The sequence below is a fragment of the Hyla sarda genome, unplaced genomic scaffold (genome assembly GCF_029499605.1).
Source record: "Hyla sarda isolate aHylSar1 unplaced genomic scaffold, aHylSar1.hap1 scaffold_369, whole genome shotgun sequence".
In the NCBI taxonomy this organism is placed as follows: Eukaryota; Metazoa; Chordata; class Amphibia; order Anura; family Hylidae; genus Hyla; species Hyla sarda.
The window spans coordinates 209,307-225,552 of NW_026610388.1; the positions used below are offsets into that span (position 1 = coordinate 209,307).

Sequence of the window (16,246 nt, forward strand, 5' to 3'; positions counted from 1 at the left end):
GATGTCACTCAATACCACTGACATCACTAGGTGTAAACAACATCTCTCCTTTGCTGTGTATGTGACTATGGAGCTGTTTGGTGATGTCGTCTATTATGGCCTTCATAGAAGCAACAGGAGATTGTTGCATCCATCTAGAACCCTCAGAACTACAGTGCTATGATGTCACTCACTTCCACAGGCCTTGCAGAGTGTAAACAACAACAACCCAGCTTTGTTGTGTATGTAACCATAGGGATTTGTGATGTCACCTAGAACCTTCACAGCAGCGACAGCTTTATGAGGAGCATCAGCACTGCTCTGCCTGAGCAGAACCATCACCGCCATAGGTTGTCAAATAACCCGGGTTTAACCCACACAGGTAAGTCCAATGGGGTGCAGGCATGTCCTCTATGCTTACAGCTTCCCGTGGGTGTTGGTTTGATACCGTTTGGGGACAGCCAAGGAGGCATCTGCAGGCAACAAAGGTAGGTGTGTGCTTGTGTGTGTGTTTCCTATGCAGATCCTAAGCCCAGTGTCACATGCAAGTAGGAGGAGTAAGAAGGGTTCCTGGCAAATCCGGGTTATGGATTGCATTTAAAAAGGCCCCGTGGGAGTGCAATGGGCCCCTGTCTTGCTGCTTAGCAATAATGGTATGGGTTTAGGTTCTGCTGTGTGTACTGGTGGTTGACTGCCCCCCAGCCCAGAGTGTGCATGGAAAATTGTCTGGCAGCCTCCCTGACAGCAAGCAGTGATAGTGCCCATGAAGGGCACCTTGTTGGGCCCGCCCCTTTCACGGTTATCGCTTCTCGGCCTTTTGGCTAAGATCAAGTGTAGTATCTGTTCTTATCAGTTTAATATCTGATACGTCCCCTATCTGGGGACCATATATTAAATGGATTTTTGAGAACGGGGGCCGATTTCGAAGCTTGCTTCCGTCGCCCTATGCATTGACCCGATATGGCAGTATCTTCGGGTACAGTGCACCACCCCCTTACAGGGTTAAAAAGAAAGATTCCTACTTTCATTGCTACCTGCTTGCTGGCTAGCCAGCTAGCCAGCCCTGTGGGCCTTGCTGCTGCTGCAGCCAAAAAACAAAAGGTGGTGCTGCTGCTGCTTCTGCTGCTTCTGCTTGTGTCTGGCCGCTGTTGGAGCGTCCAGGCACAGGACTTCTGCTGCTGCTGACTAAACGGCCTCCTTAATTGGATCATTTGAGTAGCCAGCACACCTGTGCAGGTAGGGCATGACATGATAGGCAGCTGCCTTGATAGCGGGTGGGTGCTGAATGTTCCTAATTGACAAAATAAGATTAATGCTTATGAAGAAATATAAAATCTCATCCCTTCCCCAATATCGCGCCACACCCCTACCCCTTAATTCCCTGGTTGAACTTGATGGACATATGTCTTTTTTCGACCGTACTAACTATGTAACTATGTAAAATAACATGGGGGGGGGGGGGGGGGGTGTCTCCTGGCTGTTCACACAGGTGTGTCATTGCTGTACATTGACCATGCATTGCTTCTGTGGTATTGCAAAGGCAAAGACAAATGCTTCCAGCCATCCATTGCACTAATGGATTGGTCATCAGCTGGCTGTCTATGTCCCGCATCAATATAGACCAAAGTACAGAGGGTTAGGCTATGCTATTGTGCACCTACCTGATGCATCAGAAGGTGCGAGGCCCTTGCTAAATTCTGTGCACAGACTTTGAGATCTATACTTTAGACTGTATCTAAACCTGCTCCAACATGGACTGACATTCTGGCCTACTTTCAGCCGATGCGACTTGTCTGTCGCTGAACAGTCGCTTTTTATGTATTCAGCACCTATGTATAATGTTGTAAAAATGCTCTAGAAGCTAAAGTCGCAGAAATGTCACACATATTTGGCCTGCAACTTTCTGTGCGACAAATTCAGACAGGAAAAATCAGTATAAATCCTTAGAAAATTATCCCCCAGTGTCTCCATCTGCTGGCGGTATTGAATAAGCATTGCTGCACTGATGGGGTATGCATTAGACGAAAAAAAAGAAGAAAAAGAAGAATAATACGCCCAGAAAAGAGGCGAAAAGGAGAAAAACGTAAAAAAACGTGAAAAAAAAGTAAGAGGAAGAGAAGGGAAAAAAAGGTGGAAATGGGTTTAAAAGTGATTTAGGCGGAGAAAAATATATATATATATATATATATATATATATATATATATATATATATATATACGCGCACACACACACATATATATAAACGTATTCTCCGTTGAGATATTGCAGCCGCTGCTGTGTCCAGGCCCAGGAGCCTTAGCACTGTGCTGTGATGTCACTCAATACCACTGACATCACTAGGTGTAAACAACATCTCTCCTTTGCTGTGTATGTGACTATGGAGCTGTTTGGTGATGTCGTCTATTATGGCCTTCATAGAAGCAACAGGAGATTGTTGCATCCATCTAGAACCCTCAGAACTACAGTGCTATGATGTCACTCACTTCCACAGGCCTTGCAGAGTGTAAACAACAACAACCCAGCTTTGTTGTGTATGTAACCATAGGGATTTGTGATGTCACCTAGAACCTTCACAGCAGCGACAGCTTTATGAGGAGCATCAGCACTGCTCTGCCTGAGCAGAACCATCACCGCCATAGGTTGTCAAATAACCCGGGTTTAACCCACACAGGTAAGTCCAATGGGGTGCAGGCATGTCCTCTATGCTTACAGCTTCCCGTGGGTGTTGGTTTGATACCGTTTGGGGACAGCCAAGGAGGCATCTGCAGGCAACAAAGGTAGGTGTGTGCTTGTGTGTGTGTGTTTCCTATGCAGATCCTAAGCCCAGTGTCACATGCAAGTAGGAGGAGTAAGAAGGGTTCCTGGCAAATCCGGGTTATGGATTGCATTTAAAAAGGCCCCGTGGGAGTGCAATGGGCCCCTGTCTTGCTGCTTAGCAATAATGGTATGGGTTTAGGTTCTGCTGTGTGTACTGGTGGTTGACTGCCCCCCAGCCCAGAGTGTGCATGGAAAATTGTCTGGCAGCCTCCCTGACAGCAAGCAGTGATAGTGCCCATGAAGGGCACCTTGTTGGGCCCGCCCCTTTCACGGTTATCGCTTCTCGGCCTTTTGGCTAAGATCAAGTGTAGTATCTGTTCTTATCAGTTTAATATCTGATACGTCCCCTATCTGGGGACCATATATTAAATGGATTTTTGAGAACGGGGGCCGATTTCGAAGCTTGCTTCCGTCGCCCTATGCATTGACCCGATATGGCAGTATCTTCGGGTACAGTGCACCACCCCCTTACAGGGTTAAAAAGAAAGATTCCTACTTTCATTGCTACCTGCTTGCTGGCTAGCCAGCTAGCCAGCCCTGTGGGCCTTGCTGCTGCTGCAGCCAAAAAACAAAAGGTGGTGCTGCTGCTGCTTCTGCTGCTTCTGCTTCTGCTTGTGTCTGGCCGCTGTTGGAGCGTCCAGGCACAGGACTTCTGCTGCTGCTGACTAAATGGCCTCCTTAATTGGATCATTTGAGTAGCCAGCACACCTGTGCAGGTAGGGCATGACATGATAGGCAGCTGCCTTGATAGCGGGTGGGTGCTGAATGTTCCTAATTGACAAAATAAGATTAATGCTTATGAAGAAATATAAAATCTCATCCCTTCCCCAATATCGCGCCACACCCCTACCCCTTAATTCCCTGGTTGAACTTGATGGACATATGTCTTTTTTCGACCGTACTAACTATGTAACTATGTAACATAACATGGGGGGGGGGGTCTCCTGGCTGTTCACACAGGTGTGTCATTGCTGTACATTGACCATGCATTGCTTCTGTGGTATTGCAAAGGCAAAGACAAATGCTTCCAGCCATCCATTGCACTAATGGATTGGTCATCAGCTGGCTGTCTATGTCCCGCATCAATATAGACCAAAGTACAGAGGGTTAGGCTATGCTATTGTGCACCTACCTGATGCATCAGAAGGTGCGAGGCCCTTGCTAAATTCTGTGCACAGACTTTGAGATCTATAATTTAGACTGTATCTAAACCTGCTCCAACATGGACTGACATTCTGGCCTACTTTCAGCCGATGCGACTTGTCTGTCGCTGAACAGTCGCTTTTTATGTATTCAGCACCTATGTATAATGTTGTAAAAATGCTCTAGAAGCTAAAGTCGCAGAAATGTCACACATATTTGGCCTGCAACTTTCTTTGCGACAAATTCAGACAGGAAAAGTCAGTATAAATCCTTAGAAAATTATCCCCCAGTGTCTCCATCTGCTGGCGGTATTGAATAAGCATTGCTGCACTGATGGGGTATGCATTAGACGAAAAAAAAGAAGAAAAAGAAGAATAATACGCCCAGAAAAGAGGCGAAAAGGAGAAAAACGTAAAAAAACGTGAAAAAAAAGTAAGAGGAAGAGAAGGGAAAAAAAGGTGGAAATGGGTTTAAAAGTGATTTCGGCGGAGAAATATATATATATATATATATATATATATATATATATATATATATATATACGCGCACACACACACATATATATAAACGTATTCTCCGTTGAGATATTGCAGCCGCTGCTGTGTCCAGGCCCAGGAGCCTTAGCGCTGTGCTGTGATGTCACTCAATACCACTGACATCACTAGGTGTAAACAACATCTCTCCTTTGCTGTGTATGTGACTATGGAGCTGTTTGGTGATGTCGTCTATTATGGCCTTCATAGAAGCAACAGGAGATTGTTGCATCCATCTAGAACCCTCAGAACTACAGTGCTATGATGTCACTCACTTCCACAGGCCTTGCAGAGTGTAAACAACAACAACCCAGCTTTGTTGTGTATGTAACCATAGGGATTTGTGATGTCACCTAGAACCTTCACAGCAGCGACAGCTTTATGAGGAGCATCAGCACTGCTCTGCCTGAGCAGAACCATCACCGCCATAGGTTGTCAAATAACCCGGGTTTAACCCACACAGGTAAGTCCAATGGGGTGCAGGCATGTCCTCTATGCTTACAGCTTCCCGTGGGTGTTGGTTTGATACCGTTTGGGGACAGCCAAGGAGGCATCTGCAGGCAACAAAGGTAGGTGTGTGCTTGTGTGTGTGTTTCCTATGCAGATCCTAAGCCCAGTGTCACATGCAAGTAGGAGGAGTAAGAAGGGTTCCTGGCAAATCCGGGTTATGGATTGCATTTAAAAAGGCCCCGTGGGAGTGCAATGGGCCCCTGTCTTGCTGCTTAGCAATAATGGTATGGGTTTAGGTTCTGCTGTGTGTACTGGTGGTTGACTGCCCCCCAGCCCAGAGTGTGCATGGAAAATTGTCTGGCAGCCTCCCTGACAGCAAGCAGTGATAGTGCCCATGAAGGGCACCTTGTTGGGCCCGCCCCTTTCACGGTTATCGCTTCTCGGCCTTTTGGCTAAGATCAAGTGTAGTATCTGTTCTCATCAGTTTAATATCTGATACGTCCCCTATCTGGGGACCATATATTAAATGGATTTTTGAGAACGGGGGCCGATTTCGAAGCTTGCTTCCGTCGCCCTATGCATTGACCCGATATGGCAGTATCTTCGGGTACAGTGCACCACCCCCTTACAGGGTTAAAAAGAAAGATTCCTACTTTCATTGCTACCTGCTTGCTGGCTAGCCAGCTAGCCAGCCCTGTGGGCCTTGCTGCTGCTGCAGCCAAAAAACAAAAGGTGGTGCTGCTGCTGCTTCTGCTGCTTCTGCTTGTGTCTGGCCGCTGTTGGAGCGTCCAGGCACAGGACTTCTGCTGCTGCTGACTAAACGGCCTCCTTAATTGGATCATTTGAGTAGCCAGCACACCTGTGCAGGTAGGGCATGACATGATAGGCAGCTGCCTTGATAGCGGGTGGGTGCTGAATGTTCCTAATTGACAAAATAAGATTAATGCTTATGAAGAAATATAAAATCTCATCCCTTCCCCAATATCGCGCCACACCCCTACCCCTTAATTCCCTGGTTGAACTTGATGGACATATGTCTTTTTTCGACCGTACTAACTATGTAACTATGTAACATAACATGGGGGGGGGGGGGGGGGTGTCTCCTGGCTGTTCACACAGGTGTGTCATTGCTGTACATTGACCATGCATTGCTTCTGTGGTATTGCAAAGGCAAAGACAAATGCTTCCAGCCATCCATTGCACTAATGGATTGGTCATCAGCTGGCTGTCTATGTCCCGCATCAATATAGACCAAAGTACAGAGGGTTAGGCTATGCTATTGTGCACCTACCTGATGCATCAGAAGGTGCGAGGCCCTTGCTAAATTCTGTGCACAGACTTTGAGATCTATACTTTAGACTGTATCTAAACCTGCTCCAACATGGACTGACATTCTGGCCTACTTTCAGCCGATGCGACTTGTCTGTCGCTGAACAGTCGCTTTTTATGTATTCAGCACCTATGTATAATGTTGTAAAAATGCTCTAGAAGCTAAAGTCGCAGAAATGTCACACATATTTGGCCTGCAACTTTCTGTGCGACAAATTCAGACAGGAAAAATCAGTATAAATCCTTAGAAAATTATCCCCCAGTGTCTCCATCTGCTGGCGGTATTGAATAAGCATTGCTGCACTGATGGGGTATGCATTAGACGAAAAAAAAGAAGAAAAAGAAGAATAATACGCCCAGAAAAGAGGCGAAAAGGAGAAAAACGTAAAAAAACGTGAAAAAAAAGTAAGAGGAAGAGAAGGGAAAAAAAGGTGGAAATGGGTTTAAAAGTGATTTAGGCGGAGAAATATATATATATATATATATATATATATATATATATATATATATACGCGCACACACACACATATATATAAACGTATTCTCCGTTGAGATATTGCAGCCGCTGCTGTGTCCAGGCCCAGGAGCCTTAGCACTGTGCTGTGATGTCACTCAATACCACTGACATCACTAGGTGTAAACAACATCTCTCCTTTGCTGTGTATGTGACTATGGAGCTGTTTGGTGATGTCGTCTATTATGGCCTTCATAGAAGCAACAGGAGATTGTTGCATCCATCTAGAACCCTCAGAACTACAGTGCTATGATGTCACTCACTTCCACAGGCCTTGCAGAGTGTAAACAACAACAACCCAGCTTTGTTGTGTATGTAACCATAGGGATTTGTGATGTCACCTAGAACCTTCACAGCAGCGACAGCTTTATGAGGAGCATCAGCACTGCTCTGCCTGAGCAGAACCATCACCGCCATAGGTTGTCAAATAACCCGGGTTTAACCCACACAGGTAAGTCCAATGGGGTGCAGGCATGTCCTCTATGCTTACAGCTTCCCGTGGGTGTTGGTTTGATACCGTTTGGGGACAGCCAAGGAGGCATCTGCAGGCAACAAAGGTAGGTGTGTGCTTGTGTGTGTGTTTCCTATGCAGATCCTAAGCCCAGTGTCACATGCAAGTAGGAGGAGTAAGAAGGGTTCCTGGCAAATCCGGGTTATGGATTGCATTTAAAAAGGCCCCGTGGGAGTGCAATGGGCCCCTGTCTTGCTGCTTAGCAATAATGGTATGGGTTTAGGTTCTGCTGTGTGTACTGGTGGTTGACTGCCCCCCAGCCCAGAGTGTGCATGGAAAATTGTCTGGCAGCCTCCCTGACAGCAAGCAGTGATAGTGCCCATGAAGGGCACCTTGTTGGGCCCGCCCCTTTCACGGTTATCGCTTCTCGGCCTTTTGGCTAAGATCAAGTGTAGTATCTGTTCTTATCAGTTTAATATCTGATACGTCCCCTATCTGGGGACCATATATTAAATGGATTTTTGAGAACGGGGGCCGATTTCGAAGCTTGCTTCCGTCGCCCTATGCATTGACCCGATATGGCAGTATCTTCGGGTACAGTGCACCACCCCCTTACAGGGTTAAAAAGAAAGATTCCTACTTTCATTGCTACCTGCTTGCTGGCTAGCCAGCTAGCCAGCCCTGTGGGCCTTGCTGCTGCTGCAGCCAAAAAACAAAAGGTGGTGCTGCTTCTGCTGCTTCTGCTTCTGCTTGTGTCTGGCCGCTGTTGGAGCGTCCAGGCACAGGACTTCTGCTGCTGCTGACTAAATGGCCTCCTTAATTGGATCATTTGAGTAGCCAGCACACCTGTGCAGGTAGGGCATGACATGATAGGCAGCTGCCTTGATAGCGGGTGGGTGCTGAATGTTCCTAATTGACAAAATAAGATTAATGCTTATGAAGAAATATAAAATCTCATCCCTTCCCCAATATCGCGCCACACCCCTACCCCTTAATTCCCTGTTTGAACTTGATGGACATATGTCTTTTTTCGACCGTACTAACTATGTAACTATGTAACATAACATGGGGGGGGGGGGGGGGGGGTCTCCTGGCTGTTCACACAGGTGTGTCATTGCTGTACATTGACCATGCATTGCTTCTGTGGTATTGCAAAGGCAAAGACAAATGCTTCCAGCCATCCATTGCACTAATGGATTGGTCATCAGCTGGCTGTCTATGTCCCGCATCAATATAGACCAAAGTACAGAGGGTTAGGCTATGCTATTGTGCACCTACCTGATGCATCAGAAGGTGCGAGGCCCTTGCTAAATTCTGTGCACAGACTTTGAGATCTATACTTTAGACTGTATCTAAACCTGCTCCAACATGGACTGACATTCTGGCCTACTTTCAGCCGATGCGACTTGTCTGTCGCTGAACAGTCGCTTTTTATGTATTCAGCACCTATGTATAATGTTGTAAAAATGCTCTAGAAGCTAAAGTCGCAGAAATGTCACACATATTTGGCCTGCAACTTTCTGTGCGACAAATTCAGACAGGAAAAATCAGTATACATCCTTAGAAAATTATCCCCCAGTGTCTTCATCTGCTGGCGGTATTGAATAAGCATTGCTGCACTGATGGGGTATGCATTAGACGAAAAAAAAGAAGAAAAAGAAGAATAATACGCCCAGAAAAGAGGCGAAAAGGAGAAAAACGTAAAAAAACGTGAAAAAAAAGTAAGAGGAAGAGAAGGGAAAAAAAGGTGGAAATGGGTTTAAAAGTGATTTCGGCGGAGAAATATATATATATATATATATATATATATATATATATATATATACGCGCACACACACACATATATATAAACGTATTCTCCGTTGAGATATTGCAGCCGCTGCTGTGTCCAGGCCCAGGAGCCTTAGCACTGTGCTGTGATGTCACTCAATACCACTGACATCACTAGGTGTAAACAACATCTCTCCTTTGCTGTGTATGTGACTATGGAGCTGTTTGGTGATGTCGTCTATTATGGCCTTCATAGAAGCAACAGGAGATTGTTGCATCCATCTAGAACCCTCAGAACTACAGTGCTATGATGTCACTCACTTCCACAGGCCTTGCAGAGTGTAAACAACAACAACCCAGCTTTGTTGTGTATGTAACCATAGGGATTTGTGATGTCACCTAGAACCTTCACAGCAGCGACAGCTTTATGAGGAGCATCAGCACTGCTCTGCCTGAGCAGAACCATCACCGCCATAGGTTGTCAAATAACCCGGGTTTAACCCACACAGGTAAGTCCAATGGGGTGCAGGCATGTCCTCTATGCTTACAGCTTCCCGTGGGTGTTGGTTTGATACCGTTTGGGGACAGCCAAGGAGGCATCTGCAGGCAACAAAGGTAGGTGTGTGCTTGTGTGTGTGTTTCCTATGCAGATCCTAAGCCCAGTGTCACATGCAAGTAGGAGGAGTAAGAAGGGTTCCTGGCAAATCCGGGTTATGGATTGCATTTAAAAAGGCCCCGTGGGAGTGCAATGGGCCCCTGTCTTGCTGCTTAGCAATAATGGTATGGGTTTAGGTTCTGCTGTGTGTACTGGTGGTTGACTGCCCCCCAGCCCAGAGTGTGCATGGAAAATTGTCTGGCAGCCTCCCTGACAGCAAGCAGTGATAGTGCCCATGAAGGGCACCTTGTTGGGCCCGCCCCTTTCACGGTTATCGCTTCTCGGCCTTTTGGCTAAGATCAAGTGTAGTATCTGTTCTTATCAGTTTAATATCTGATACGTCCCCTATCTGGGGACCATATATTAAATGCATTTTTGAGAACGGGGGCCGATTTCGAAGCTTGCTTCCGTCGCCCTATGCATTGACCCGATATGGCAGTATCTTCGGGTACAGTGCACCACCCCCTTACAGGGTTAAAAAGAAAGATTCCTACTTTCATTGCTACCTGCTTGCTGGCTAGCCAGCTAGCCAGCCCTGTGGGCCTTGCTGCTGCTGCAGCCAAAAAACAAAAGGTGGTGCTGCTGCTGCTTCTGCTGCTTCTGCTTCTGCTTGTGTCTGGCCGCTGTTGGAGCGTCCAGGCACAGGACTTCTGCTGCTGCTGACTAAATGGCCTCCTTAATTGGATCATTTGAGTAGCCAGCACACCTGTGCAGGTAGGGCATGACATGATAGGCAGCTGCCTTGATAGCGGGTGGGTGCTGAATGTTCCTAATTGACAAAATAAGATTAATGCTTATGAAGAAATATAAAATCTCATCCCTTCCCCAATATCGCGCCACACCCCTACCCCTTAATTCCCTGGTTGAACTTGATGGACATATGTCTTTTTTCGACCGTACTAACTATGTAACTATGTAACATAACATGGGGGGGGGGGGGGGTCTCCTGGCTGTTCACACAGGTGTGTCATTGCTGTACATTGACCATGCATTGCTTCTGTGGTATTGCAAAGGCAAAGACAAATGCTTCCAGCCATCCATTGCACTAATGGATTGGTCATCAGCTGGCTGTCTATGTCCCGCATCAATATAGACCAAAGTACAGAGGGTTAGGCTATGCTATTGTGCACCTACCTGATGCATCAGAAGGTGCGAGGCCCTTGCTAAATTCTGTGCACAGACTTTGAGATCTATACTTTAGACTGTATCTAAACCTGCTCCAACATGGACTGACATTCTGGCCTACTTTCAGCCGATGCGACTTGTCTGTCGCTGAACAGTCGCTTTTTATGTATTCAGCACCTATGTATAATGTTGTAAAAATGCTCTAGAAGCTAAAGTCGCAGAAATGTCACACATATTTGGCCTGCAACTTTCTGTGCGACAAATTCAGACAGGAAAAATCAGTATAAATCCTTAGAAAATTATCCCCCAGTGTCTCCATCTGCTGGCGGTATTGAATAAGCATTGCTGCACTGATGGGGTATGCATTAGACGAAAAAAAAGAAGAAAAAGAAGAATAATACGCCCAGAAAAGAGGCGAAAAGGAGAAAAACGTAAAAAAACGGGAAAAAAAAGTAAGAGGAAGAGAAGGGAAAAAAAGGTGGAAATGGGTTTAAAAGTGATTTCGGCGGAGAAATATATATATATATATATATATATATATATATATATATATATATATATATATATATACGCGCACACACACACATATATATAAACGTATTCTCCGTTGAGATATTGCAGCCGCTGCTGTGTCCAGGCCCAGGAGCCTTAGCACTGTGCTGTGATGTCACTCAATACCACTGACATCACTAGGTGTAAACAACATCTCTCCTTTGCTGTGTATGTGACTATGGAGCTGTTTGGTGATGTCGTCTATTATGGCCTTCATAGAAGCAACAGGAGATTGTTGCATCCATCTAGAACCCTCAGAACTACAGTGCTATGATGTCACTCACTTCCACAGGCCTTGCAGAGTGTAAACAACAACAACCCAGCTTTGTTGTGTATGTAACCATAGGGATTTGTGATGTCACCTAGAACCTTCACAGCAGCGACAGCTTTATGAGGAGCATCAGCACTGCTCTGCCTGAGCAGAACCATCACCGCCATAGGTTGTCAAATAACCCGGGTTTAACCCACACAGGTAAGTCCAATGGGGTGCAGGCATGTCCTCTATGCTTACAGCTTCCCGTGGGTGTTGGTTTGATACCGTTTGGGGACAGCCAAGGAGGCATCTGCAGGCAACAAAGGTAGGTGTGTGCTTGTGTGTGTGTTTCCTATGCAGATCCTAAGCCCAGTGTCACATGCAAGTAGGAGGAGTAAGAAGGGTTCCTGGCAAATCCGGGTTATGGATTGCATTTAAAAAGGCCCCGTGGGAGTGCAATGGGCCCCTGTCTTGCTGCTTAGCAATAATGGTATGGGTTTAGGTTCTGCTGTGTGTACTGGTGGTTGACTGCCCCCCAGCCCAGAGTGTGCATGGAAAATTGTCTGGCAGCCTCCCTGACAGCAAGCAGTGATAGTGCCCATGAAGGGCACCTTGTTGGGCCCGCCCCTTTCACGGTTATCGCTTCTCGGCCTTTTGGCTAAGATCAAGTGTAGTATCTGTTCTTATCAGTTTTCATGCTGGTGGGGATGGGTGCTGCATGGAGGATGCAGGTGTACCAGGGCTTTCCGGGGCTGGTTCTGAGGAATCAGCTCGACGGCTGCCCCGATGTGACCTGTTCCCTCCGGGTCTCGCCATGAGGCTGAGAGGGTCTAGAGCCGAGGTACTTTTGTGCCTCGGGGAGTGGTGACCCCGAGGTGCCGAAACTCACTGGGAGAATAGGCTCACTGAGTTGAAGCACGGGCACCATAATCTCTTCACCTTGTGGCACTCACCTCTTGATTCCCGGCCTTCTGGCTAGGATCAGAGAAATTTTTATAGATCCGGCCGGATGTCCGGGCAGTATATCTGCACACATTCACTTATTTATTTCCTTTTTGTCTCACTGTGTCACCTTTTGCGTGTTGTGTGTTCACAGGATTTGTCAGGATGCGGTAGCCCTTCTGGGTGTCCCTCCTGGCGGTCTAGGGGAGGTGTGTGTGGCCATTAGGTTCCGCACCTCCCTGCAAACACCCCGGGTACTCCTGCTTTGGCAGGGTACCTACCGTAATCGGCTCTGCGGGCAGATACCTTGGCCAACGCCAAGGGGGATGCCGGGAGCATTTGTGGTCCCCTAGTAGCTTCGGCGAAAAGGGACATCGAACCTGGAACCTCGCAGGTACCTTTTGGTCCGGAGGCGAAGGGTAAGGTTTGTTGGGGGGCCTCTCTCCTATCGGAGAAGGGCTTGCGATAGACCGCATCCTTTGTGCACGTTTTTTTAGTGTAACACGTTTGCACTTTTTCTTGCACTTTGGGTGAATCGAAAGCACGTTCCTCGGCTTTAAAAAAAAAAAAAAAAAAAAAAAAAAAAATCTGTTCTTATCAGTTTAATATCTGATACGTCCCCTATCTGGGGACCATATATTAAATGGATTTTTGAGAACGGGGGCCGATTTTCGAAGCTTGCTTCCGTCGCCCTATGCATTGACCCGATATGGCAGTATCTTCGGGTACAGTGCACCACCCCCTTACAGGGTTAAAAAGAAAGATTCCTACTTTCATTGCTACCTGCTTGCTGGCTAGCCAGCTAGCCAGCCCTGTGGGCCTTGCTGCTGCTGCAGCCAAAAAACAAAAGGTGGTGCTGCTGCTGCTTCTGCTTCTGCTTGTGTCTGGCCGCTGTTGGAGCGTCCAGGCACAGGACTTCTGCTGCTGCTGACTAAATGGCCTCCTTAATTGGATCATTTGAGTAGCCAGCACACCTGTGCAGGTAGGGCATGACATGATAGGCAGCTGCCTTGATAGCGGGTGGGTGCTGAATGTTCCTAATTGACAAAATAAGATTAATGCTTATGAAGAAATATAAAATCTCATCCCTTCCCCAATATCGCGCCACACCCCTACCCCTTAATTCCCTGGTTGAACTTGATGGACATATGTCTTTTTTCGACCGTACTAACTATGTAACTATGTAACATAACATGGGGGGGGGGGGGGTCTCCTGGCTGTTCACACAGGTGTGTCATTGCTGTACATTGACCATGCATTGCTTCTGTGGTATTGCAAAGGCAAAGACAAATGCTTCCAGCCATCCATTGCACTAATGGATTGGTCATCAGCTGGCTGTCTATGTCCCGCATCAATATAGACCAAAGTACAGAGGGTTAGGCTATGCTATTGTGCACCTACCTGATGCATCAGAAGGTGCGAGGCCCTTGCTAAATTCTGTGCACAGACTTTGAGATCTATACTTTAGACTGTATCTAAACCTGCTCCAACATGGACTGACATTCTGGCCTACTTTCAGCCGATGCGACTTGTCTGTCGCTGAACAGTCGCTTTTTATGTATTCAGCACCTATGTATAATGTTGTAAAAATGCTCTAGAAGCTAAAGTCGCAGAAATGTCACACATATTTGGCCTGCAACTTTCTGTGCGACAAATTCAGACAGGAAAAATCAGTATAAATCCTTAGAAAATTATCCCCCAGTGTCTCCATCTGCTGGCGGTATTGAATAAGCATTGCTGCACTGATGGGGTATGCATTAGACGAAAAAAAAGAAGAAAAAGAAGAATAATACGCCCAGAAAAGAGGCGAAAAGGAGAAAAACGTAAAAAAACGTGAAAAAAAAGTAAGAGGAAGAGAAGGGAAAAAAAGGTGGAAATGGGTTTAAAAGTGATTTCGGCGGAGAAATATATATATATATATATATATATATATATATATATATATATATACGCGCACACACACACATATATATAAACGTATTCTCCGTTGAGATATTGCAGCCGCTGCTGTGTCCAGGCCCAGGAGCCTTAGCACTGTGCTGTGATGTCACTCAATACCACTGACATCACTAGGTGTAAACAACATCTCTCCTTTGCTGTGTATGTGACTATGGAGCTGTTTGGTGATGTCGTCTATTATGGCCTTCATAGAAGCAACAGGAGATTGTTGCATCCATCTAGAACCCTCAGAACTACAGTGCTATGATGTCACTCACTTCCACAGGCCTTGCAGAGTGTAAACAACAACAACCCAGCTTTGTTGTGTATGTAACCATAGGGATTTGTGATGTCACCTAGAACCTTCACAGCAGCGACAGCTTTATGAGGAGCATCAGCACTGCTCTGCCTGAGCAGAACCATCACCGCCATAGGTTGTCAAATAACCCGGGTTTAACCCACACAGGTAAGTCCAATGGGGTGCAGGCATGTCCTCTATGCTTACAGCTTCCCGTGGGTGTTGGTTTGATACCGTTTGGGGACAGCCAAGGAGGCATCTGCAGGCAACAAAGGTAGGTGTGTGCTTGTGTGTGTGTTTCCTATGCAGATCCTAAGCCCAGTGTCACATGCAAGTAGGAGGAGTAAGAAGGGTTCCTGGCAAATCCGGGTTATGGATTGCATTTAAAAAGGCCCCGTGGGAGTGCAATGGGCCCCTGTCTTGCTGCTTAGCAATAATGGTATGGGTTTAGGTTCTGCTGTGTGTACTGGTGGTTGACTGCCCCCCAGCCCAGAGTGTGCATGGAAAATTGTCTGGCAGCCTCCCTGACAGCAAGCAGTGATAGTGCCCATGAAGGGCACCTTGTTGGGCCCGCCCCTTTCACGGTTATCGCTTCTCGGCCTTTTGGCTAAGATCAAGTGTAGTATCTGTTCTTATCAGTTTAATATCTGATACGTCCCCTATCTGGGGACCATATATTAAATGGATTTTTGAGAACGGGGGCCGATTTCGAAGCTTGCTTCCGTCGCCCTATGCATTGACCCGATATGGCAGTATCTTCGGGTACAGTGCACCCCCTTACAGGGTTAAAAAGAAAGATTCCTACTTTCATTGCTACCTGCTTGCTGGCTAGCCAGCTAGCCAGCCCTGTGGGCCTTGCTGCTGCTGCAGCCAAAAAACAAAAGGTGGTGCTGCTGCTGCTTCTGCTGCTTCTGCTTGTGTCTGGCCGCTGTTGGAGCGTCCAGGCACAGGACTTCTGCTGCTGCTGACTAAATGGCCTCCTTAATTGGATCATTTGAGTAGCCAGCACACCTGTGCAGGTAGGGCATGACATGATAGGCAGCTGCCTTGATAGCGGGTGGGTGCTGAATGTTCCTAATTGACAAAATAAGATTAATGCTTATGAAGAAATATAAAATCTCATCCCTTCCCCAATATCGCGCCACACCCCTACCCCTTAATTCCCTGGTTGAACTTGATGGACATATGTCTTTTTTCGACCGTACTAACTATGTAACTATGTAACATAACATGGGGGGGGGGGGGGGGTCTCCTGGCTGTTCACACAGGTGTGTCATTGCTGTACATTGACCATGCATTGCTTCTGTGGTATTGCAAAGGCAAAGACAAATGCTTCCAGCCATCCATTGCACTAATGGATTGGTCATCAGCTGGCTGTCTATGTCCCGCATCAATATAGACCAAAGTACAGAGGGTTAGGCTATGCTATTGTGCACCTACCTGATGCATCAGAAGGTGCGAGGCCCTTGCTAAATTCTGTGCACAGACTTTGAGAT

General features: G+C 46.7%; 7 non-coding genes and 1 pseudogene across 7 annotated transcripts; all 8 read left to right on the plus strand.

The window, feature by feature from the left end:
• Positions 1-780: 780 nt before the first annotated feature.
• Positions 781-971, plus strand: LOC130332070 (U2 spliceosomal RNA). The gene has a single exon (XR_008874824.1). It is a non-coding gene; the product is annotated as a U2 spliceosomal RNA (small nuclear RNA).
• Positions 972-3,072: 2,101 nt separating this feature from the next.
• Positions 3,073-3,263, plus strand: LOC130332071 (U2 spliceosomal RNA). The gene has a single exon (XR_008874825.1). It is a non-coding gene; the product is annotated as a U2 spliceosomal RNA (small nuclear RNA).
• A 2,092-nt stretch (positions 3,264-5,355) lies between these two features.
• LOC130332108 (U2 spliceosomal RNA) lies at positions 5,356-5,546 on the plus strand. Its single transcript, XR_008874858.1, has one exon. It is a non-coding gene; the product is annotated as a U2 spliceosomal RNA (small nuclear RNA).
• A 2,090-nt stretch (positions 5,547-7,636) lies between these two features.
• Positions 7,637-7,827, plus strand: LOC130332072 (U2 spliceosomal RNA). Its single transcript, XR_008874826.1, has one exon. It is a non-coding gene; the product is annotated as a U2 spliceosomal RNA (small nuclear RNA).
• A 2,088-nt stretch (positions 7,828-9,915) lies between these two features.
• On the plus strand, positions 9,916-10,106 carry LOC130332095 (U2 spliceosomal RNA). Its single transcript, XR_008874847.1, has one exon. It is a non-coding gene; the product is annotated as a U2 spliceosomal RNA (small nuclear RNA).
• Positions 10,107-12,210: 2,104 nt separating this feature from the next.
• LOC130332123 (U2 spliceosomal RNA) lies at positions 12,211-12,370 on the plus strand (annotated as a pseudogene).
• A 693-nt stretch (positions 12,371-13,063) lies between these two features.
• LOC130332120 (U2 spliceosomal RNA) lies at positions 13,064-13,255 on the plus strand. Its single transcript, XR_008874869.1, has one exon. It is a non-coding gene; the product is annotated as a U2 spliceosomal RNA (small nuclear RNA).
• Positions 13,256-15,337: 2,082 nt separating this feature from the next.
• Positions 15,338-15,528, plus strand: LOC130332150 (U2 spliceosomal RNA). Its single transcript, XR_008874886.1, has one exon. It is a non-coding gene; the product is annotated as a U2 spliceosomal RNA (small nuclear RNA).
• The last annotated feature ends 718 nt before the right edge of the window (positions 15,529-16,246 follow it).